Source organism: Schistocerca americana, unplaced genomic scaffold (assembly GCF_021461395.2).
Source record: "Schistocerca americana isolate TAMUIC-IGC-003095 unplaced genomic scaffold, iqSchAmer2.1 HiC_scaffold_363, whole genome shotgun sequence".
In the NCBI taxonomy this organism is placed as follows: domain Eukaryota; kingdom Metazoa; phylum Arthropoda; class Insecta; order Orthoptera; family Acrididae; genus Schistocerca; species Schistocerca americana.
The window spans coordinates 69,306-91,201 of NW_025726086.1; the positions used below are offsets into that span (position 1 = coordinate 69,306).

The window sequence follows — 21,896 nt, forward strand, 5'->3', positions numbered from 1 at the left end:
GCTACCGGCAGTCGTGGCCGAGTGGTTAAGGCGTCTGACTCGAAATCAGATTCCCTCTGGGAGCGTAGGTTCGAATCCTACCGGCTGCGTGCGATTTTGCGTAAAGAGGAGCAAAAATTTTCGCACACCTGTGACATGCGTGGGCGAATGCGGGTGCAAACCAGTGACGCCATTCTCAACAAGACGAAAGTTTCCGTTTAAGAATACTGAGTTTCGCGACGACCGCTGCTTACTGTGGCCATCGGTTCACCTCGCGCTGATGCTGGGACTGCAGAAAGCCGTCGCTGAGATCGTGAGTACACAGATGTGCTCGAAAGTGTTGGACAGAGCGAACATTCATTTCTTTTTAAGAATCGCAATTCAATCATTCGAGCGCGGCAAAGGCAGTGGTGCAGCGTTTCTTTTCATAAGATCTCGCAGTTGCTTGGAGGTATGCCCATCGTTTTAAGACGACAGAAAACTAGCGTCAGCGGTGCGTCAGCGGGAAGTCGGTGAAGTCGCCATTGGAGCCATAAGCCAGTAATTACAACATGCGAATCACTCGCACACCACGCAGCTGTACGATAATGCTCGTGCGTGGGCCCGCATAGCTGAGTCGGTAGAGCGTTAGGCTTTCAAACAAAGGGTCCTGGGTTCAAGTCCCTGTCTGGGCGAAAATTAATACACTTTCGTAACGGCTAATGGAAACCCTACGGAAAAGAGTGAGGCCACGCCGTTTTCTGCCATCAGATTGCTTGTAAAGGTGGCGGTTTCACTTGTCGGGAGTCGCTTCTGCCACCGGCAGTCGTGGCCGAGTGGTTAAGGCGTCTGACTTGAAATCAGATTCCCTCTGGGAGCGTAGGTTCGAGTCCTGCCGACTGCGAAAATTTTCTCGCTCTCAAAAGATGGACGTTTCAGCTGCATCCTAGCAGTTGCGTCACTACTAAACACGTGGGTCACCAGCAATGTGCAGTACTATTTGATCCAGGGCGCAGCGTTACAGTCGCGTCCAGAAGCCGCAGCTCATCTCCTCGTCTCACAGTCCATTTTAGCTTGCAGACGATGACGTGTAGCAATTTATGAGCTAACGCAAATCGAATGTTTTACCGTGTGTATCTGCTAGAAACTGCCTCTCATACGGTGGAGAGGCTCACTCCTTCTTGTGTCGTTCTCTGCACATGAGTTGCCCCTGGCATCGATATAGCACGGGTTTTCTAGCGTCAGCGCGGCGTCACGTGAAGTCAGCGAAGTGAATATTACACGAATCGAGTCGACATGTTTGCTTGTTACGATGATGGAAGCAGAAGAAATGTGTGTGGGACTTCACTGCATCGGCTGCTCGCCTTTCAGCGTCCCTGTGTCTTATCAGACGAAGGTGACTGTGAAATTGGCAACGAGGCAGAGTTTGACGAACACATGCAAACAGCACCGTTCAACGTCAGCCGAAATAGCTCAGTTGGGAGAGCGTTAGACTGAAGATCTAAAGGTCCCTGGTTCGATCCCGGGTTTCGGCAGGTACTCGTTTTGATGCGACGCCAATGGAATTGCTCTGCGTTGGTGATAATGCAGCTACCGCTGACAACAACAATGACTCTCTCCTGTAGGTGTTCTGGTTGTCTAGTGCATGCCATAAGAGGAACTCACTAGACAACTGACTCCCTTAGAAGCAAAAGAATCAAAAAAGTCCTACCGACTGCGTTCCTTTTTCTGTGTCAGGTGGTGAAGAACGTCTTCAACGGAACCGTGAAATGAGCGAAAACGTGGGAAACATTGCATTCGAAATGCTTGCGAATTTTCCAATTGCCCAGTGAGTGTCGACAAAACATGTAAATTCGCTGCTCCAACGTATGAGACGTAACGACTCCTGCAATTTGTTGTTGCATCGTGTGTCAGCAGTCTTCGGTAGTGTGTTACGAGCTTATCGCGATAAGTTTGCAGACAGCATTTAGGCGACGTTTTATTAGTAACGGCCCCATGCAGCGATTGCACAGCAGTAAAGGACGTGAGTTGTGCATCGTGGGAGGTTTCACAGCGTCGCGTGAGCCCGGATAGCTCAGTCGGTAGAGCATTAGGCTTTTAACCTAAGGGTCCAGGGTTCAAGTCCCTGTCCGGGCGGAAATTTTAATACTTTGGTAGCGATTCGTCTGGTAGCGGTGGAAACGCTACGGAAAATAATGCAGCTACGCCTGTTTCTGACACCACAGTGCTTTAAACAGTAGCAGTTGCATGTGTCGGGACAACACCGCGCTACCGGCAGTCGTGGCCGAGTGGTTAAGGCGTCTGACTCGAAATCAGATTCCCTCTGGGAGCGTAGGTTCGAATCCTACCGGCTGCGTGCGATTTTGCGTAAAGAGGAGCAAAAATTTTCGCACACCTGTGACATGCGTGGGCGAATGCGGGTGCAAACCAGTGACGCCATTCTCAACAAGACGAAAGTTTCCGTTTAAGAATACTGAGTTTCGCGACGACCGCTGCTTACTGTGGCCATCGGTTCACCTCGCGCTGATGCTGGGACTGCAGAAAGCCGTCGCTGAGATCGTGAGTACACAGATGTGCTCGAAAGTGTTGGACAGAGCGAACATTCATTTCTTTTTAAGAATCGCAATTCAATCATTCGAGCGCGGCAAAGGCAGTGGTGCAGCGTTTCTTTTCATAAGATCTCGCAGTTGCTTGGAGGTATGCCCATCGTTTTAAGACGACAGAAAACTAGCGTCAGCGGTGCGTCAGCGGGAAGTCGGTGAAGTCGCCATTGGAGCCATAAGCCAGTAATTACAACATGCGAATCACTCGCACACCACGCAGCTGTACGATAATGCTCGTGCGTGGGCCCGCATAGCTGAGTCGGTAGAGCGTTAGGCTTTCAAACAAAGGGTCCTGGGTTCAAGTCCCTGTCTGGGCGAAAATTAATACACTTTCGTAACGGCTAATGGAAACCCTACGGAAAAGAGTGAGGCCACGCCGTTTTCTGCCATCAGATTGCTTGTAAAGGTGGCGGTTTCACTTGTCGGGAGTCGCTTCTGCCACCGGCAGTCGTGGCCGAGTGGTTAAGGCGTCTGACTTGAAATCAGATTCCCTCTGGGAGCGTAGGTTCGAGTCCTGCCGACTGCGAAAATTTTCTCGCTCTCAAAAGATGGACGTTTCAGCTGCATCCTAGCAGTTGCGTCACTACTAAACACGTGGGTCACCAGCAATGTGCAGTACTATTTGATCCAGGGCGCAGCGTTACAGTCGCGTCCAGAAGCCGCAGCTCATCTCCTCGTCTCACAGTCCATTTTAGCTTGCAGACGATGACGTGTAGCAATTTATGAGCTAACGCAAATCGAATGTTTTACCGTGTGTATCTGCTAGAAACTGCCTCTCATACGGTGGAGAGGCTCACTCCTTCTTGTGTCGTTCTCTGCACATGAGTTGCCCCTGGCATCGATATAGCACGGGTTTTCTAGCGTCAGCGCGGCGTCACGTGAAGTCAGCGAAGTGAATATTACACGAATCGAGTCGACATGTTTGCTTGTTACGATGATGGAAGCAGAAGAAATGTGTGTGGGACTTCACTGCATCGGCTGCTCGCCTTTCAGCGTCCCTGTGTCTTATCAGACGAAGGTGACTGTGAAATTGGCAACGAGGCAGAGTTTGACGAACACATGCAAACAGCACCGTTCAACGTCAGCCGAAATAGCTCAGTTGGGAGAGCGTTAGACTGAAGATCTAAAGGTCCCTGGTTCGATCCCGGGTTTCGGCAGGTACTCGTTTTGATGCGACGCCAATGGAATTGCTCTGCGTTGGTGATAATGCAGCTACCGCTGACAACAACAATGACTCTCTCCTGTAGGTGTTCTGGTTGTCTAGTGCATGCCATAAGAGGAACTCACTAGACAACTGACTCCCTTAGAAGCAAAAGAATCAAAAAAGTCCTACCGACTGCGTTCCTTTTTCTGTGTCAGGTGGTGAAGAACGTCTTCAACGGAACCGTGAAATGAGCGAAAACGTGGGAAACATTGCATTCGAAATGCTTGCGAATTTTCCAATTGCCCAGTGAGTGTCGACAAAACATGTAAATTCGCTGCTCCAACGTATGAGACGTAACGACTCCTGCAATTTGTTGTTGCATCGTGTGTCAGCAGTCTTCGGTAGTGTGTTACGAGCTTATCGCGATAAGTTTGCAGACAGCATTTAGGCGACGTTTTATTAGTAACGGCCCCATGCAGCGATTGCACAGCAGTAAAGGACGTGAGTTGTGCATCGTGGGAGGTTTCACAGCGTCGCGTGAGCCCGGATAGCTCAGTCGGTAGAGCATTAGGCTTTTAACCTAAGGGTCCAGGGTTCAAGTCCCTGTCCGGGCGGAAATTTTAATACTTTGGTAGCGATTCGTCTGGTAGCGGTGGAAACGCTACGGAAAATAATGCAGCTACGCCTGTTTCTGACACCACAGTGCTTTAAACAGTAGCAGTTGCATGTGTCGGGACAACACCGCGCTACCGGCAGTCGTGGCCGAGTGGTTAAGGCGTCTGACTCGAAATCAGATTCCCTCTGGGAGCGTAGGTTCGAATCCTACCGGCTGCGTGCGATTTTGCGTAAAGAGGAGCAAAAATTTTCGCACACCTGTGACATGCGTGGGCGAATGCGGGTGCAAACCAGTGACGCCATTCTCAACAAGACGAAAGTTTCCGTTTAAGAATACTGAGTTTCGCGACGACCGCTGCTTACTGTGGCCATCGGTTCACCTCGCGCTGATGCTGGGACTGCAGAAAGCCGTCGCTGAGATCGTGAGTACACAGATGTGCTCGAAAGTGTTGGACAGAGCGAACATTCATTTCTTTTTAAGAATCGCAATTCAATCATTCGAGCGCGGCAAAGGCAGTGGTGCAGCGTTTCTTTTCATAAGATCTCGCAGTTGCTTGGAGGTATGCCCATCGTTTTAAGACGACAGAAAACTAGCGTCAGCGGTGCGTCAGCGGGAAGTCGGTGAAGTCGCCATTGGAGCCATAAGCCAGTAATTACAACATGCGAATCACTCGCACACCACGCAGCTGTACGATAATGCTCGTGCGTGGGCCCGCATAGCTGAGTCGGTAGAGCGTTAGGCTTTCAAACAAAGGGTCCTGGGTTCAAGTCCCTGTCTGGGCGAAAATTAATACACTTTCGTAACGGCTAATGGAAACCCTACGGAAAAGAGTGAGGCCACGCCGTTTTCTGCCATCAGATTGCTTGTAAAGGTGGCGGTTTCACTTGTCGGGAGTCGCTTCTGCCACCGGCAGTCGTGGCCGAGTGGTTAAGGCGTCTGACTTGAAATCAGATTCCCTCTGGGAGCGTAGGTTCGAGTCCTGCCGACTGCGAAAATTTTCTCGCTCTCAAAAGATGGACGTTTCAGCTGCATCCTAGCAGTTGCGTCACTACTAAACACGTGGGTCACCAGCAATGTGCAGTACTATTTGATCCAGGGCGCAGCGTTACAGTCGCGTCCAGAAGCCGCAGCTCATCTCCTCGTATCACAGTCCATTTTAGCTTGCAGACGATGACGTGTAGCAATTTATGAGCTAACGCAAGTCGAATGTTTTACCGTGTGTATCTGCTAGAAACTGCCTCTCATACGGTGGAGAGGCTCACTCCTTCTTGTGTCGTTCTCTGCACATGAGTTGCCCCTGGCATCGATATAGCACGGGTTTTCTAGCGTCAGCGCGGCGTCACGTGAAGTCAGCGAAGTGAATATTACACGAATCGAGTCGACATGTTTGCTTGTTACGATGATGGAAGCAGAAGAAATGTGTGTGGGACTTCACTGCATCGGCTGCTCGCCTTTCAGCGTCCCTGTGTCTTATCAGACGAAGGTGACTGTGAAATTGGCAACGAGGCAGAGTTTGACGAACACATGCAAACAGCACCGTTCAACGTCAGCCGAAATAGCTCAGTTGGGAGAGCGTTAGACTGAAGATCTAAAGGTCCCTGGTTCGATCCCGGGTTTCGGCAGGTACTCGTTTTGATGCGACGCCAATGGAATTGCTCTGCGTTGGTGATAATGCAACTACCGCTGACAACAACAATGACTCTCTCCTGTAGGTGTTCTGGTTGTCTAGTGCATGCCATAAGAGGAACTCACTAGACAACTGACTCCCTTAGAAGCAAAAGAATCAAAAAAGTCCTACCGACTGCGTTCCTTTTTCTGTGTCAGGTGGTGAAGAACGTCTTCAACGGAACCGTGAAATGAGCGAAAACGTGGGAAACATTGCATTCGAAATGCTTGCGAATTTTCCAATTGCCCAGTGAGTGTCGACAAAACATGTAAATTCGCTGCTCCAACGTATGAGACGTAACGACTCCTGCAATTTGTTGTTGCATCGTGTGTCAGCAGTCTTCGGTAGTGTGTTACGAGCTTATCGCGATAAGTTTGCAGACAGCATTTAGGCGACGTTTTATTAGTAACGGCCCCATGCAGCGATTGCACAGCAGTAAAGGACGTGAGTTGTGCATCGTGGGAGGTTTCACAGCGTCGCGTGAGCCCGGATAGCTCAGTCGGTAGAGCATTAGGCTTTTAACCTAAGGGTCCAGGGTTCAAGTCCCTGTCCGGGCGGAAATTTTAATACTTTGGTAGCGATTCGTCTGGTAGCGGTGGAAACGCTACGGAAAATAATGCAGCTACGCCTGTTTCTGACACCACAGTGCTTTAAACAGTAGCAGTTGCATGTGTCGGGACAACACCGCGCTACCGGCAGTCGTGGCCGAGTGGTTAAGGCGTCTGACTCGAAATCAGATTCCCTCTGGGAGCGTAGGTTCGAATCCTACCGGCTGCGTGCGATTTTGCGTAAAGAGGAGCAAAAATTTTCGCACACCTGTGACATGCGTGGGCGAATGCGGGTGCAAACCAGTGACGCCATTCTCAACAAGACGAAAGTTTCCGTTTAAGAACACTGAGTTTCGCGACGACCGCTGCTTACTGTGGCCATCGGTTCACCTCGCGCTGATGCTGGGACTGCAGAAAGCCGTCGCTGAGATCGTGAGTACACAGATGTGCTCGAAAGTGTTGGACAGAGCGAACATTCATTTCTTTTTAAGAATCGCAATTCAATCATTCGAGCGCGGCAAAGGCAGTGGTGCAGCGTTTCTTTTCATAAGATCTCGCAGTTGCTTGGAGGTATGCCCATCGTTTTAAGACGACAGAAAACTAGCGTCAGCGGTGCGTCAGCGGGAAGTCGGTGAAGTCGCCATTGGAGCCATAAGCCAGTAATTACAACATGCGAATCACTCGCACACCACGCAGCTGTACGATAATGCTCGTGCGTGGGCCCGCATAGCTGAGTCGGTAGAGCGTTAGGCTTTCAAACAAAGGGTCCTGGGTTCAAGTCCCTGTCTGGGCGAAAATTAATACACTTTCGTAACGGCTAATGGAAACCCTACGGAAAAGAGTGAGGCCACGCCGTTTTCTGCCATCAGATTGCTTGTAAAGGTGGCGGTTTCACTTGTCGGGAGTCGCTTCTGCCACCGGCAGTCGTGGCCGAGTGGTTAAGGCGTCTGACTTGAAATCAGATTCCCTCTGGGAGCGTAGGTTCGAGTCCTGCCGACTGCGAAAATTTTCTCGCTCTCAAAAGATGGACGTTTCAGCTGCATCCTAGCAGTTGCGTCACTACTAAACACGTGGGTCACCAGCAATGTGCAGTACTATTTGATCCAGGGCGCAGCGTTACAGTCGCGTCCAGAAGCCGCAGCTCATCTCCTCGTATCACAGTCCATTTTAGCTTGCAGACGATGACGTGTAGCAATTTATGAGCTAACGCAAGTCGAATGTTTTACCGTGTGTATCTGCTAGAAACTGCCTCTCATACGGTGGAGAGGCTCACTCCTTCTTGTGTCGTTCTCTGCACATGAGTTGCCCCTGGCATCGATATAGCACGGGTTTTCTAGCGTCAGCGCGGCGTCACGTGAAGTCAGCGAAGTGAATATTACACGAATCGAGTCGACATGTTTGCTTGTTACGATGATGGAAGCAGAAGAAATGTGTGTGGGACTTCACTGCATCGGCTGCTCGCCTTTCAGCGTCCCTGTGTCTTATCAGACGAAGGTGACTGTGAAATTGGCAACGAGGCAGAGTTTGACGAACACATGCAAACAGCACCGTTCAACGTCAGCCGAAATAGCTCAGTTGGGAGAGCGTTAGACTGAAGATCTAAAGGTCCCTGGTTCGATCCCGGGTTTCGGCAGGTACTCGTTTTGATGCGACGCCAATGGAATTGCTCTGCGTTGGTGATAATGCAACTACCGCTGACAACAACAATGACTCTCTCCTGTAGGTGTTCTGGTTGTCTAGTGCATGCCATAAGAGGAACTCACTAGACAACTGACTCCCTTAGAAGCAAAAGAATCAAAAAAGTCCTACCGATTGCGTTCCTTTTTCTGTGTCAGGTGGTGAAGAACGTCTTCAACGGAACCGTGAAATGAGCGAAAACGTGGGAAACATTGCATTCGAAATGCTTGCGAATTTTCCAATTGCCCAGTGAGTGTCGACAAAACATGTAAATTCGCTGCTCCAACGTATGAGACGTAACGACTCCTGCAATTTGTTGTTGCATCGTGTGTCAGCAGTCTTCGGTAGTGTGTTACGAGCTTATCGCGATAAGTTTGCAGACAGCATTTAGGCGACGTTTTATTAGTAACGGCCCCATGCAGCGATTGCACAGCAGTAAAGGACGTGAGTTGTGCATCGTGGGAGGTTTCACAGCGTCGCGTGAGCCCGGATAGCTCAGTCGGTAGAGCATTAGGCTTTTAACCTAAGGGTCCAGGGTTCAAGTCCCTGTCCGGGCGGAAATTTTAATACTTTGGTAGCGATTCGTCTGGTAGCGGTGGAAACGCTACGGAAAATAATGCAGCTACGCCTGTTTCTGACACCACAGTGCTTTAAACAGTAGCAGTTGCATGTGTCGGGACAACACCGCGCTACCGGCAGTCGTGGCCGAGTGGTTAAGGCGTCTGACTCGAAATCAGATTCCCTCTGGGAGCGTAGGTTCGAATCCTACCGGCTGCGTGCGATTTTGCGTAAAGAGGAGCAAAAATTTTCGCACACCTGTGACATGCGTGGGCGAATGCGGGTGCAAACCAGTGACGCCATTCTCAACAAGACGAAAGTTTCCGTTTAAGAATACTGAGTTTCGCGACGACCGCTGCTTACTGTGGCCATCGGTTCACCTCGCGCTGATGCTGGGACTGCAGAAAGCCGTCGCTGAGATCGTGAGTACACAGATGTGCTCGAAAGTGTTGGACAGAGCGAACATTCATTTCTTTTTAAGAATCGCAATTCAATCATTCGAGCGCGGCAAAGGCAGTGGTGCAGCGTTTCTTTTCATAAGATCTCGCAGTTGCTTGGAGGTATGCCCATCGTTTTAAGACGACAGAAAACTAGCGTCAGCGGGAAGTCGGTGAAGTCGCCATTGGAGCCATAAGCCAGTAATTACAACATGCGAATCACTCGCACACCACGCAGCTGTACGATAATGCTCGTGCGTGGGCCCGCATAGCTGAGTCGGTAGAGCGTTAGGCTTTCAAACAAAGGGTCCTGGGTTCAAGTCCCTGTCTGGGCGAAAATTAATACACTTTCGTAACGGCTAATGGAAACCCTACGGAAAAGAGTGAGGCCACGCCGTTTTCTGCCATCAGATTGCTTGTAAAGGTGGCGGTTTCACTTGTCGGGAGTCGCTTCTGCCACCGGCAGTCGTGGCCGAGTGGTTAAGGCGTCTGACTTGAAATCAGATTCCCTCTGGGAGCGTAGGTTCGAGTCCTGCCGACTGCGAAAATTTTCTCGCTCTCAAAAGATGGACGTTTCAGCTGCATCCTAGCAGTTGCGTCACTACTAAACACGTGGGTCACCAGCAATGTGCAGTACTATTTGATCCAGGGCGCAGCGTTACAGTCGCGTCCAGAAGCCGCAGCTCATCTCCTCGTATCACAGTCCATTTTAGCTTGCAGACGATGACGTGTAGCAATTTATGAGCTAACGCAAGTCGAATGTTTTACCGTGTGTATCTGCTAGAAACTGCCTCTCATACGGTGGAGAGGCTCACTCCTTCTTGTGTCGTTCTCTGCACATGAGTTGCCCCTGGCATCGATATAGCACGGGTTTTCTAGCGTCAGCGCGGCGTCACGTGAAGTCAGCGAAGTGAATATTACACGAATCGAGTCGACATGTTTGCTTGTTACGATGATGGAAGCAGAAGAAATGTGTGTGGGACTTCACTGCATCGGCTGCTCGCCTTTCAGCGTCCCTGTGTCTTATCAGACGAAGGTGACTGTGAAATTGGCAACGAGGCAGAGTTTGACGAACACATGCAAACAGCACCGTTCAACGTCAGCCGAAATAGCTCAGTTGGGAGAGCGTTAGACTGAAGATCTAAAGGTCCCTGGTTCGATCCCGGGTTTCGGCAGGTACTCGTTTTGATGCGACGCCAATGGAATTGCTCTGCGTTGGTGATAATGCAACTACCGCTGACAACAACAATGACTCTCTCCTGTAGGTGTTCTGGTTGTCTAGTGCATGCCATAAGAGGAACTCACTAGACAACTGACTCCCTTAGAAGCAAAAGAATCAAAAAAGTCCTACCGATTGCGTTCCTTTTTCTGTGTCAGGTGGTGAAGAACGTCTTCAACGGAACCGTGAAATGAGCGAAAACGTGGGAAACATTGCATTCGAAATGCTTGCGAATTTTCCAATTGCCCAGTGAGTGTCGACAAAACATGTAAATTCGCTGCTCCAACGTATGAGACGTAACGACTCCTGCAATTTGTTGTTGCATCGTGTGTCAGCAGTCTTCGGTAGTGTGTTACGAGCTTATCGCGATAAGTTTGCAGACAGCATTTAGGCGACGTTTTATTAGTAACGGCCCCATGCAGCGATTGCACAGCAGTAAAGGACGTGAGTTGTGCATCGTGGGAGGTTTCACAGCGTCGCGTGAGCCCGGATAGCTCAGTCGGTAGAGCATTAGGCTTTTAACCTAAGGGTCCAGGGTTCAAGTCCCTGTCCGGGCGGAAATTTTAATACTTTGGTAGCGATTCGTCTGGTAGCGGTGGAAACGCTACGGAAAATAATGCAGCTACGCCTGTTTCTGACACCACAGTGCTTTAAACAGTAGCAGTTGCATGTGTCGGGACAACACCGCGCTACCGGCAGTCGTGGCCGAGTGGTTAAGGCGTCTGACTCGAAATCAGATTCCCTCTGGGAGCGTAGGTTCGAATCCTACCGGCTGCGTGCGATTTTGCGTAAAGAGGAGCAAAAATTTTCGCACACCTGTGACATGCGTGGGCGAATGCGGGTGCAAACCAGTGACGCCATTCTCAACAAGACGAAAGTTTCCGTTTAAGAATACTGAGTTTCGCGACGACCGCTGCTTACTGTGGCCATCGGTTCACCTCGCGCTGATGCTGGGACTGCAGAAAGCCGTCGCTGAGATCGTGAGTACACAGATGTGCTCGAAAGTGTTGGACAGAGCGAACATTCATTTCTTTTTAAGAATCGCAATTCAATCATTCGAGCGCGGCAAAGGCAGTGGTGCAGCGTTTCTTTTCATAAGATCTCGCAGTTGCTTGGAGGTATGCCCATCGTTTTAAGACGACAGAAAACTAGCGTCAGCGGTGCGTCAGCGGGAAGTCGGTGAAGTCGCCATTGGAGCCATAAGCCAGTAATTACAACATGCGAATCACTCGCACACCACGCAGCTGTACGATAATGCTCGTGCGTGGGCCCGCATAGCTGAGTCGGTAGAGCGTTAGGCTTTCAAACAAAGGGTCCTGGGTTCAAGTCCCTGTCTGGGCGAAAATTAATACACTTTCGTAACGGCTAATGGAAACCCTACGGAAAAGAGTGAGGCCACGCCGTTTTCTGCCATCAGATTGCTTGTAAAGGTGGCGGTTTCACTTGTCGGGAGTCGCTTCTGCCACCGGCAGTCGTGGCCGAGTGGTTAAGGCGTCTGACTTGAAATCAGATTCCCTCTGGGAGCGTAGGTTCGAGTCCTGCCGACTGCGAAAATTTTCTCGCTCTCAAAAGATGGACGTTTCAGCTGCATCCTAGCAGTTGCGTCACTACTAAACACGTGGGTCACCAGCAATGTGCAGTACTATTTGATCCAGGGCGCAGCGTTACAGTCGCGTCCAGAAGCCGCAGCTCATCTCCTCGTATCACAGTCCATTTTAGCTTGCAGACGATGACGTGTAGCAATTTATGAGCTAACGCAAGTCGAATGTTTTACCGTGTGTATCTGCTAGAAACTGCCTCTCATACGGTGGAGAGGCTCACTCCTTCTTGTGTCGTTCTCTGCACATGAGTTGCCCCTGGCATCGATATAGCACGGGTTTTCTAGCGTCAGCGCGGCGTCACGTGAAGTCAGCGAAGTGAATATTACACGAATCGAGTCGACATGTTTGCTTGTTACGATGATGGAAGCAGAAGAAATGTGTGTGGGACTTCACTGCATCGGCTGCTCGCCTTTCAGCGTCCCTGTGTCTTATCAGACGAAGGTGACTGTGAAATTGGCAACGAGGCAGAGTTTGACGAACACATGCAAACAGCACCGTTCAACGTCAGCCGAAATAGCTCAGTTGGGAGAGCGTTAGACTGAAGATCTAAAGGTCCCTGGTTCGATCCCGGGTTTCGGCAGGTACTCGTTTTGATGCGACGCCAATGGAATTGCTCTGCGTTGGTGATAATGCAACTACCGCTGACAACAACAATGACTCTCTCCTGTAGGTGTTCTGGTTGTCTAGTGCATGCCATAAGAGGAACTCACTAGACAACTGACTCCCTTAGAAGCAAAAGAAAAAAAAAAAGTCCTACCGATTGCGTTCCTTTTTCTGTGTCAGGTGGTGAAGAACGTCTTCAACGGAACCGTGAAATGAGCGAAAACGTGGGAAACATTGCATTCGAAATGCTTGCGAATTTTCCAATTGCCCAGTGAGTGTCGACAAAACATGTAAATTCGCTGCTCCAACGTATGAGACGTAACGACTCCTGCAATTTGTTGTTGCATCGTGTGTCAGCAGTCTTCGGTAGTGTGTTACGAGCTTATCGCGATAAGTTTGCAGACAGCATTTAGGCGACGTTTTATTAGTAACGGCCCCATGCAGCGATTGCACAGCAGTAAAGGACGTGAGTTGTGCATCGTGGGAGGTTTCACAGCGTCGCGTGAGCCCGGATAGCTCAGTCGGTAGAGCATTAGGCTTTTAACCTAAGGGTCCAGGGTTCAAGTCCCTGTCCGGGCGGAAATTTTAATACTTTGGTAGCGATTCGTCTGGTAGCGGTGGAAACGCTACGGAAAATAATGCAGCTACGCCTGTTTCTGACACCACAGTGCTTTAAACAGTAGCAGTTGCATGTGTCGGGACAACACCGCGCTACCGGCAGTCGTGGCCGAGTGGTTAAGGCGTCTGACTCGAAATCAGATTCCCTCTGGGAGCGTAGGTTCGAATCCTACCGGCTGCGTGCGATTTTGCGTAAAGAGGAGCAAAAATTTTCGCACACCTGTGACATGCGTGGGCGAATGCGGGTGCAAACCAGTGACGCCATTCTCAACAAGACGAAAGTTTCCGTTTAAGAATACTGAGTTTCGCGACGACCGCTGCTTACTGTGGCCATCGGTTCACCTCGCGCTGATGCTGGGACTGCAGAAAGCCGTCGCTGAGATCGTGAGTACACAGATGTGCTCGAAAGTGTTGGACAGAGCGAACATTCATTTCTTTTTAAGAATCGCAATTCAATCATTCGAGCGCGGCAAAGGCAGTGGTGCAGCGTTTCTTTTCATAAGATCTCGCAGTTGCTTGGAGGTATGCCCATCGTTTTAAGACGACAGAAAACTAGCGTCAGCGGGAAGTCGGTGAAGTCGCCATTGGAGCCATAAGCCAGTAATTACAACATGCGAATCACTCGCACACCACGCAGCTGTACGATAATGCTCGTGCGTGGGCCCGCATAGCTGAGTCGGTAGAGCGTTAGGCTTTCAAACAAAGGGTCCTGGGTTCAAGTCCCTGTCTGGGCGAAAATTAATACACTTTCGTAACGGCTAATGGAAACCCTACGGAAAAGAGTGAGGCCACGCCGTTTTCTGCCATCAGATTGCTTGTAAAGGTGGCGGTTTCACTTGTCGGGAGTCGCTTCTGCCACCGGCAGTCGTGGCCGAGTGGTTAAGGCGTCTGACTTGAAATCAGATTCCCTCTGGGAGCGTAGGTTCGAGTCCTGCCGACTGCGAAAATTTTCTCGCTCTCAAAAGATGGACGTTTCAGCTGCATCCTAGCAGTTGCGTCACTACTAAACACGTGGGTCACCAGCAATGTGCAGTACTATTTGATCCAGGGCGCAGCGTTACAGTCGCGTCCAGAAGCCGCAGCTCATCTCCTCGTATCACAGTCCATTTTAGCTTGCAGACGATGACGTGTAGCAATTTATGAGCTAACGCAAGTCGAATGTTTTACCGTGTGTATCTGCTAGAAACTGCCTCTCATACGGTGGAGAGGCTCACTCCTTCTTGTGTCGTTCTCTGCACATGAGTTGCCCCTGGCATCGATATAGCACGGGTTTTCTAGCGTCAGCGCGGCGTCACGTGAAGTCAGCGAAGTGAATATTACACGAATCGAGTCGACATGTTTGCTTGTTACGATGATGGAAGCAGAAGAAATGTGTGTGGGACTTCACTGCATCGGCTGCTCGCCTTTCAGCGTCCCTGTGTCTTATCAGACGAAGGTGACTGTGAAATTGGCAACGAGGCAGAGTTTGACGAACACATGCAAACAGCACCGTTCAACGTCAGCCGAAATAGCTCAGTTGGGAGAGCGTTAGACTGAAGATCTAAAGGTCCCTGGTTCGATCCCGGGTTTCGGCAGGTACTCGTTTTGATGCGACGCCAATGGAATTGCTCTGCGTTGGTGATAATGCAACTACCGCTGACAACAACAATGACTCTCTCCTGTAGGTGTTCTGGTTGTCTAGTGCATGCCATAAGAGGAACTCACTAGACAACTGACTCCCTTAGAAGCAAAAGAAAAAAAAAAAGTCCTACCGATTGCGTTCCTTTTTCTGTGTCAGGTGGTGAAGAACGTCTTCAACGGAACCGTGAAATGAGCGAAAACGTGGGAAACATTGCATTCGAAATGCTTGCGAATTTTCCAATTGCCCAGTGAGTGTCGACAAAACATGTAAATTCGCTGCTCCAACGTATGAGACGTAACGACTCCTGCAATTTGTTGTTGCATCGTGTGTCAGCAGTCTTCGGTAGTGTGTTACGAGCTTATCGCGATAAGTTTGCAGACAGCATTTAGGCGACGTTTTATTAGTAACGGCCCCATGCAGCGATTGCACAGCAGTAAAGGACGTGAGTTGTGCATCGTGGGAGGTTTCACAGCGTCGCGTGAGCCCGGATAGCTCAGTCGGTAGAGCATTAGGCTTTTAACCTAAGGGTCCAGGGTTCAAGTCCCTGTCCGGGCGGAAATTTTAATACTTTGGTAGCGATTCGTCTGGTAGCGGTGGAAACGCTACGGAAAATAATGCAGCTACGCCTGTTTCTGACACCACAGTGCTTTAAACAGTAGCAGTTGCATGTGTCGGGACAACACCGCGCTACCGGCAGTCGTGGCCGAGTGGTTCCTATTCTGGCTTTAGCCGTCGCCGCGGTCGGACGTGCTTGTTGCTTGCTCCGCACACGCTAGCGCAATCGCCGGTGTTTTGTGTTTACGTACAGCTGTCTGTGCATTTTCGTATTGTTATTGCATTTGGTGGTCCTGATAAGTGTTTTTGAAGTGTTATTGTCCATTCTCCGTTTCGTTCTTCGTCGCGATTTCGGTTTGTACCGGAATTTCGTCGGCACAGAAGATCATGTCTGACACCGTCAGGAAGAATACGTTAGTCTTCTCTTTCGAGAAGGAAACCCGGCCGGTCCAACCCACTGCACTAGAGATCCATGACTGGCTCACAGAGGTAATGTGTATCAATTCTGACTCTGTTCACACCACGCAGTTAGATGCTGAAAAATACTGTGTTTATGTCAAATTTCTGAACTCCGTGACTGTCGATAAGTTAATTGCAAAATGGGGTAATTCTGTTGAATTTGTTCATCGAGATGGTTCAAAAAGTAATGTTTCTGTACGAAAAGCTGATATCATGTACACCAATGTGAGGATTTTGAACGTTCCTATCGAAGTTGACAATCAGTTGATCAAAGACGTTCTATCTAAATATGGGGAAGTTAAATCCATCTATAACGAAAGATGGTCGAAGCTGTACAAGATACAGTGTTATAATGGCATTAGGTCCGTCGAAATGGAGGTGAAAGCCAATATTCCGTCCCATATATCTGTTGCAGGTCATAAAGCACATGTTGTTTATTCTGGACAGGAGCGTACGTGTAATATTTGTAACGAGACAGGTCATTTCAGACAAGATTGTCCACGCCGTGTTTTTGTCCTCCGGAATAATCTAACACAGCGTCAAAAATTGACCCTTAGCGACGTCTTACCAAGCAGCAACTCTCCTCTTTCTGCTAATGACAGTGGTGCAGGTACTTCTACAATGCCCGCTGTAACTAACACAGAGTTCCCACCTCTGCAAGTAATAACAAGTCACCCTTCTGTTCCCGAATGCGATCTTCAGAATAAGAAACGACCGTTGGAGGCGACTGATGACGGCTCGGACGGCGAGTCCTCCCGCAACTCCCCCTCCACCCGCAAACAGAAGCAGTGTGACGCAGATGTGTTAGAGGAAACAGACAGTACATGTATGGAAATGACGACAGCGGCTAAGACAACCCAACCGCTGTCGGCTGCCGCACAGGTACCAACCGACCACGGAGGCGAAGCAGTAACGGTTGTCGCGGCGATGGACGTGCCGCACTCCGAACCCCATGAGGTGACGGAGCAAAACCGCATTCACGAACTCACCGACCCCCAACCTTCCGATTCAGTCAGTGCCCTGGAGTTAGTGCCGGCAGGACAAGGAAGTGGACGTCATGAACAGGACACTGTTGAGGCAGCTTCGGTCTCAACGGTGAAGATAGACTACGCGAAGGACGGCGCGTTGAACCCCGATGTCCAAAGACGTAGACTGAAACCGCAACCTAATCTCAAAGCTTCCCGTAACCAAAGCAAACAACAACCTGGACGAGATGACGCAACGGCCAAGAATGTCCTGTATGAAATTATTACGGAAAAACCTAAGGATGTACCTTCAAGAACCATTAGTGATGGAAAGCCCCTCTGCAAAACTAAAACCCGAGAACTTAGGAATACTCCACCAAACTGAGGATCACCATTCAACAAAAAAAAAAAAAACAAAAGGGGAAAAAATATCGTTGAACCGCTTTATGTTCTGATTGTCCTATTGTCTTAGTCATTTTTCGGAAGAAACAAACGCAGTGGTTCATGTATTTTCCATACTCATAGGTATTTCTCTGTAGATTATTCTTGCAGGTGCTTGTTGAAGTGGAATATTTTATCCCTTCTAGAAGCGACACAGCTCCCTGTTTTTACCATTATTTTACAATTTTTTTTTTATTCCTTTATGTACATTTTTATGTAAACTAAATGTCCCAGGCGTATACTTTTGCAACTATCAATATTAACAGGATTACATCGACGACTAAAATTGCGGCGCTCAAAGAGTACCTATATGAGTCAGGGACGGACATTGTTTTCCTACAAGAAGTTGTACTCACTAACCTTACAGTGCCAGGATATTTGTCTATTTCAAATGTCTCGCTTGACACTAACATAGGGACAGCAATTTTAGTCAGGGAGGGGATCCCTGTCACAGATATTGAAAGATTGGAATCCGGCAGAGCGATAGGTATAAAAGTCTTTGGTTTTACTCTTATCAATCTGTATGCCCCTTCCGGCACATCCAATAGAATGGCAAGAGCACAGTTCTTTAAAGACGAGATCATTTATTTATTGCGGAAAAACCCAACGGATCTTATAATCGGCGGTGATTTTAATTGTGTGATCAATAAAAAAGACCAGGTTCCAAATTTTAATAACTGCAATGAATTGAAGCGTTTTGTCACTGTTTTACAGCTTAAAGATGCTTGGGAAATAACGTATCCCACATTTGTGGCTTTCACATATATCGGTCCTCAATCCCGAAGTAGAATTGACAGACTCTACATATCGCAAAGTCTAGTCAGCTCTTTCATTAAAGCAGAGACGACTCCTGTCTACTTTTCTGATCATAGTGCCGTGCTTGCTACCGTCAGCCTTACTGCGCAACCTACTCGTCGTTTCAGAAGTCAATGGCACCTTAACATGTCACTGATGCAGGAAGACGGACTAGAGGAAAGTTTGACAGAAGCGTGGGCGATGTGCCTCCGCTCCGTAAACAGGCATGTCTCAGTACTAGACTGGTGGTGCAACAGGGCAAAGCCTAAACTGCGAAAAGTTCTCATCCATTATGGTGCACAACGATCGAAAGACTTGAAAAATTCCATAGAATTTTATTACACCATGCTGCGAAATCTATACGAGCAGGCAGACACTTCCAACATCCGTCTGGTAGATATCAAGCGAACCAAGGCCAAATTGCTCAGCATTAAAAGACAGCAGATGGAGGGTCTGAAAATAAAATCAAAGGCTAAAACAGTCGTGGAGGATGAACATGCTTCCTTGTACCATCTACTGAGGCACGAAAGAAATAGGAGACGCACCTTCATCGATGGACTTCAGTCTGAAAATGGCGAGACACTCACGACTCAGAGAGACATCGTCAATGCAGTGCACAAGTATTACGAAGACCTATACTCAGTCAGTCCTGTATGTGAAGAGTCCTTCGATGATTACCTTAGTTCCATAGCTCCTCAGGTGTCGGACGAGGAAAACGAAAACCTTCTCGTCGAGTGTCCTAACGAAGAAATCTACAGAACCATCTGCAAGTCTCCTTTGAAGAAATCACCGGGACCGGATGGTTTGCCTGTTGAATTTTATATACGATACTGGCCTTTGATTGGTGACATGTTTACCCGAATCACAAACGAGGTACTTCAGGGAAAACAGATACCTTCTGTTTTTAAAGAGAGTACAATAGTACTCATTCCAAAAACTACTGCAAAAACAAACCTTAATAACTTTCGTCCTATCTCTCTGTTAAACTCTGATTATAAAATCATCGGCAGAATTATAAACAACAGACTCTCACAGCTCGCTACAAAGATAGTAAGCCCATACCAGTCATGTGTTCCTAATAGGAGTATTTTTAAAAGCATAGCTGAATATAGAGATGTAATTGCAATCACTGCTGTGACCAATATCAAATGTGCTATCATGTTTATTGACTTCCAGAAAGCTTTTGATCGTGTGGATCATAGATTCCTTAATGCCACACTGAAGAAAATAGGTTTTAATGAGCGCGTCCTAAGTGTGATCAGAAATATTGCAACAGGAATCAGCGCTTGTATCTCAGTCAACAGCCAGAGGACAAAGCAGATCCAGATCAGGCGTGGCGTGCCTCAAGGCAGCCCCCTCTCAATGCTCCTCTTCGTGCTGTCTTTAGAGCCTTTTCTCCGCAGTGTTCATGTCACCCTGACTGGCCTCACATTATCTGCTCACCGAACTGTTATAAACGCCTATGCCGATGATGTCGGAGTCGTAGTGCGTAATGCCGAAGACATTTCGAAATTGGACATACTAATTAAGAAGTACTGTAGCGTCTCCGGAGCGAGTCTCAACGCAAACAAAAGCAAACTTTTAAACCTACGGGGTTTTCAACACACCACATTAGCCTGGGCGACAAAAGTCACCCAGTGCAAAGCACTGGGAATAACGCTGACGCCTTGTCCATTGAAAATGGCAGCTATCAATTGGAGAAATACGTCAGGACAAATTCTTGGAATAACAAGAGAAAACCTTTCCCGTAATATGAACCAGTTTCAGAGGGTACTTTTCATTAACAACTGCCTCCTCTCCAAAGGTTACTTTACAGCGCAGATCTTCCCGTTACCAAAAATGATTGGAAAACAGGTAATGTCTACCATTGCCAGTTATCTGTGGAGAGGTGAAATATTCCGAGTAGCTGCAACAACAGCGACCTTAGATCCCAGGAAAGGAGGTTTAGGTTTAGTTGACATTAGAAATAAGGCGTCTGCACTTTTTATAAAAAGGACCGCCACTATCCTTAGCGACCACGCTGACAGCATTACAACTAAATTATTTGAAGTTGTCAGGCCTGCAAGTCTACAGCCACCGGTGAATGTGCAAAAAATAAATAACCGGCTCCAGCACGTTCGAGTATATTTCGTGGAACTCAGCTATCTTGGCAATGCCATAATCAACTCACGACGGATCACGGCCCGCGATATTCTGTGTCATCGAAGGAAAATGGAGGGGAGAAACAAATTAGAAAGCAAATACCCACATTTTGATTGGGACGCCATATGGGAAAATATTAATATGCATGGTCTTCCATCCGACGTCAAATCAACATGGTATAAAACAGTGAACGGGACCATCAGCACTAATGAAAGGCTACATGCAATCGGCATTAGCGAAACGAATCTATGTCTCAAATGCAAACTGATCGATACGTTAGTGCACAGATTAACGTGCGGTGGGAATCTACAAATCTGTAATTGGATCAGAGAACAACTTGCATTTCTTACGAGGTCTTCGGTAGAAAATTTTCCCCCTGTGACATTCCTCAGGCCTCAGACTCGCTATTTTCCCGCAGCAAAAAACAACTCCGTCCACTGGTTAATGGGACACTATGTGAACTACGTAGTTAATCACCTGGGATCTGACAATTCCATTGAGTTTTACGTGAACTTGAAGTTTGCTTTTTATAGAGCCCTGAAATATAAAGATCACAAGAAGAACTACGGCAATATGCTAAAAATAGTATTTGAGCGACTGGGCATTGGTTGACATGCGGCTGAGATAAACACAATTCATTTCTTTAAGCGAATGGACGCTTGTTTTCTAAAAACCAGGAAAAAAAATTACAATTTTCCAGCTTCATATAACCATCACTTATACTCTGCTAACTCAGAAGGCTATTTTGTTCGTTCCACAGCAGAAGCCGAAAAAAAACAAAAAAACGTTAAAAAGAAAAAAAAAAAAAGAAAAAAAATTAAGAACAAGAAACAACAAAAAATCACCATCGTAGGGTACGGATAAGCTTTTTTTTCCGATTTTATTACTAACATGGAAGTCTCATTTCTTTTAATGGAGGAGGATTTTTCTCCTTTTTTTTTATTATTATTATACCTATCAAGAAGACAATAAGGCTATGGCAATAAAAAAAAGAAAAGAGTAGGTGGAACTCAGCCCCGGTTGCAGCTCCACAATGAAGAGTAGACGCCTGTTATAGCACGTGGATATAAAAAAAAATAAAAAAAAAAAAAAAAAAGTGGTTAAGGCGTCTGACTCGAAATCAGATTCCCTCTGGGAGCGTAGGTTCGAATCCTACCGGCTGCGTGCGATTTTGCGTAAAGAGGAGCAAAAATTTTCGCACACCTGTGACATGCGTGGGCGAATGCGGGTGCAAACCAGTGACGCCATTCTCAACAAGACGAAAGTTTCCGTTTAAGAATACTGAGTTTCGCGACGACCGCTGCTTACTGTGGCCATCGGTTCACCTCGCGCTGATGCTGGGACTGCAGAAAGCCGTCGCTGAGATCGTGAGTACACAGATGTGCTCGAAAGTGTTGGACAGAGCGAACATTCATTTCTTTTTAAGAATCGCAATTCAATCATTCGAGCGCGGCAAAGGCAGTGGTGCAGCGTTTCTTTTCATAAGATCTCGCAGTTGCTTGGAGGTATGCCCATCGTTTTAAGACGACAGAAAACTAGCGTCAGCGGTGCGTCAGCGGGAAGTCGGTGAAGTCGCCATTGGAGCCATAAGCCAGTAATTACAACATGCGAATCACTCGCACACCACGCAGCTGTACGATAATGCTCGTGCGTGGGCCCGCATAGCTGAG

At 48.2% G+C, this 21,896-nt stretch overlaps 28 non-coding genes across 28 annotated transcripts; all 28 read left to right on the forward strand.

Moving 5' to 3' along the window:
• The first annotated feature begins 7 nt into the window (after positions 1-7).
• On the forward strand, positions 8-89 carry Trnas-cga. The gene has a single exon. It is a non-coding gene; the product is annotated as a tRNA-Ser (tRNA).
• Positions 90-780: 691 nt separating this feature from the next.
• On the forward strand, positions 781-862 carry Trnas-uga. Its single transcript has one exon. It is a non-coding gene; the product is annotated as a tRNA-Ser (tRNA).
• A 558-nt stretch (positions 863-1,420) lies between these two features.
• On the forward strand, positions 1,421-1,493 carry Trnaf-gaa. Its single transcript has one exon. It is a non-coding gene; the product is annotated as a tRNA-Phe (tRNA).
• A 528-nt stretch (positions 1,494-2,021) lies between these two features.
• On the forward strand, positions 2,022-2,094 carry Trnak-uuu. Its single transcript has one exon. It is a non-coding gene; the product is annotated as a tRNA-Lys (tRNA).
• A 138-nt stretch (positions 2,095-2,232) lies between these two features.
• On the forward strand, positions 2,233-2,314 carry Trnas-cga. The gene has a single exon. It is a non-coding gene; the product is annotated as a tRNA-Ser (tRNA).
• A 691-nt stretch (positions 2,315-3,005) lies between these two features.
• On the forward strand, positions 3,006-3,087 carry Trnas-uga. The gene has a single exon. It is a non-coding gene; the product is annotated as a tRNA-Ser (tRNA).
• A 558-nt stretch (positions 3,088-3,645) lies between these two features.
• Trnaf-gaa lies at positions 3,646-3,718 on the forward strand. Its single transcript has one exon. It is a non-coding gene; the product is annotated as a tRNA-Phe (tRNA).
• A 528-nt stretch (positions 3,719-4,246) lies between these two features.
• Positions 4,247-4,319, forward strand: Trnak-uuu. The gene has a single exon. It is a non-coding gene; the product is annotated as a tRNA-Lys (tRNA).
• A 138-nt stretch (positions 4,320-4,457) lies between these two features.
• On the forward strand, positions 4,458-4,539 carry Trnas-cga. Its single transcript has one exon. It is a non-coding gene; the product is annotated as a tRNA-Ser (tRNA).
• Positions 4,540-5,230: 691 nt separating this feature from the next.
• On the forward strand, positions 5,231-5,312 carry Trnas-uga. The gene has a single exon. It is a non-coding gene; the product is annotated as a tRNA-Ser (tRNA).
• A 558-nt stretch (positions 5,313-5,870) lies between these two features.
• Positions 5,871-5,943, forward strand: Trnaf-gaa. The gene has a single exon. It is a non-coding gene; the product is annotated as a tRNA-Phe (tRNA).
• A 528-nt stretch (positions 5,944-6,471) lies between these two features.
• Trnak-uuu lies at positions 6,472-6,544 on the forward strand. The gene has a single exon. It is a non-coding gene; the product is annotated as a tRNA-Lys (tRNA).
• A 138-nt stretch (positions 6,545-6,682) lies between these two features.
• Trnas-cga lies at positions 6,683-6,764 on the forward strand. The gene has a single exon. It is a non-coding gene; the product is annotated as a tRNA-Ser (tRNA).
• A 691-nt stretch (positions 6,765-7,455) lies between these two features.
• Trnas-uga lies at positions 7,456-7,537 on the forward strand. The gene has a single exon. It is a non-coding gene; the product is annotated as a tRNA-Ser (tRNA).
• Positions 7,538-8,095: 558 nt separating this feature from the next.
• On the forward strand, positions 8,096-8,168 carry Trnaf-gaa. The gene has a single exon. It is a non-coding gene; the product is annotated as a tRNA-Phe (tRNA).
• Positions 8,169-8,696: 528 nt separating this feature from the next.
• Positions 8,697-8,769, forward strand: Trnak-uuu. Its single transcript has one exon. It is a non-coding gene; the product is annotated as a tRNA-Lys (tRNA).
• Positions 8,770-8,907: 138 nt separating this feature from the next.
• Trnas-cga lies at positions 8,908-8,989 on the forward strand. Its single transcript has one exon. It is a non-coding gene; the product is annotated as a tRNA-Ser (tRNA).
• Positions 8,990-9,669: 680 nt separating this feature from the next.
• Trnas-uga lies at positions 9,670-9,751 on the forward strand. Its single transcript has one exon. It is a non-coding gene; the product is annotated as a tRNA-Ser (tRNA).
• A 558-nt stretch (positions 9,752-10,309) lies between these two features.
• Positions 10,310-10,382, forward strand: Trnaf-gaa. Its single transcript has one exon. It is a non-coding gene; the product is annotated as a tRNA-Phe (tRNA).
• Positions 10,383-10,910: 528 nt separating this feature from the next.
• On the forward strand, positions 10,911-10,983 carry Trnak-uuu. Its single transcript has one exon. It is a non-coding gene; the product is annotated as a tRNA-Lys (tRNA).
• A 138-nt stretch (positions 10,984-11,121) lies between these two features.
• Positions 11,122-11,203, forward strand: Trnas-cga. The gene has a single exon. It is a non-coding gene; the product is annotated as a tRNA-Ser (tRNA).
• A 691-nt stretch (positions 11,204-11,894) lies between these two features.
• On the forward strand, positions 11,895-11,976 carry Trnas-uga. The gene has a single exon. It is a non-coding gene; the product is annotated as a tRNA-Ser (tRNA).
• Positions 11,977-12,534: 558 nt separating this feature from the next.
• Trnaf-gaa lies at positions 12,535-12,607 on the forward strand. The gene has a single exon. It is a non-coding gene; the product is annotated as a tRNA-Phe (tRNA).
• Positions 12,608-13,136: 529 nt separating this feature from the next.
• On the forward strand, positions 13,137-13,209 carry Trnak-uuu. Its single transcript has one exon. It is a non-coding gene; the product is annotated as a tRNA-Lys (tRNA).
• Positions 13,210-13,347: 138 nt separating this feature from the next.
• Positions 13,348-13,429, forward strand: Trnas-cga. Its single transcript has one exon. It is a non-coding gene; the product is annotated as a tRNA-Ser (tRNA).
• A 680-nt stretch (positions 13,430-14,109) lies between these two features.
• Positions 14,110-14,191, forward strand: Trnas-uga. The gene has a single exon. It is a non-coding gene; the product is annotated as a tRNA-Ser (tRNA).
• Positions 14,192-14,749: 558 nt separating this feature from the next.
• On the forward strand, positions 14,750-14,822 carry Trnaf-gaa. The gene has a single exon. It is a non-coding gene; the product is annotated as a tRNA-Phe (tRNA).
• Positions 14,823-15,351: 529 nt separating this feature from the next.
• Trnak-uuu lies at positions 15,352-15,424 on the forward strand. Its single transcript has one exon. It is a non-coding gene; the product is annotated as a tRNA-Lys (tRNA).
• Positions 15,425-21,896: the final 6,472 nt, after the last annotated feature.